General features: G+C 41.3%; 1 protein-coding gene and 1 pseudogene across 3 annotated transcripts in view; one reads left to right on the plus strand and one right to left on the minus strand.

Moving 5' to 3' along the window:
- Positions 1 to 653, plus strand: part of LOC101592716 — an 894-nt pseudogene extending 241 nt beyond the window's left edge.
- The window catches only part of Egflam (EGF like, fibronectin type III and laminin G domains), a 237,431-nt gene that overhangs the window by 146,441 nt on the left and 90,336 nt on the right, over positions 1 to 654 (minus strand). The window lies entirely within an intron of this gene.

A 654-nucleotide genomic window follows, 5' to 3' on the forward strand; every position in this document is an offset into this window, starting at 1 on the left:
AAGAGCGAGAAGAAGTCTCTGAACGAGAGCTTGGCCGCGTGGAAGCTCTTCTTGTACAACCCGACCACCCGAGAGTTTCTGGGGTGCACTGCCAAGAGCTGTGGTTTGATCTTACTCTTCTACGCAGTTTTTTATGGGTTCCTGGCTGCGCTCTTCTCATTCACCATGTGGGCTATGCTTCAAACTCTGAATGATGAGGTTCCCAAATACCGCGACCAGATTCCTAGTCCAGGACTCATGGTTTTCCCAAAACCAGTGACTGCATTGGAATATACATTTAGTATTTCTGATCCACATTCCTATGAAGGGTACATTAAAGACCGTAAGAAGTTTCTAAAACCATACTCTGTAGAAGAACAGAAGAATCTCGCCAACTGTACTGATGGAGTGCTTTTTGAACAGAAGGGTCCAGTTTATGTTGCATGTCAGTTTCCTGATTCCTTACTTGAAGTGTGCAGCGGTATAAATGATCCTAATTTTGGCTATTCCCAAGGACAATCTTGTATTCTTGTAAAAATGAATAGAATCATTGGATTAAGCCTGAAGGATCACCAAAGATAGACTGTATTTCAAAGGATGAATATCCACCAATTCTATCAACTTATCCTAATCATGGACTCATAGACTTAAAGTATTTTCCATATTATGGAAAGA

The sequence above is a fragment of the Octodon degus genome, unplaced genomic scaffold (assembly GCF_000260255.1).
Source record: "Octodon degus isolate 3935 unplaced genomic scaffold, OctDeg1.0 scaffold00002, whole genome shotgun sequence".
Lineage (NCBI taxonomy): Eukaryota > Metazoa > Chordata > Mammalia > Rodentia > Octodontidae > Octodon > Octodon degus.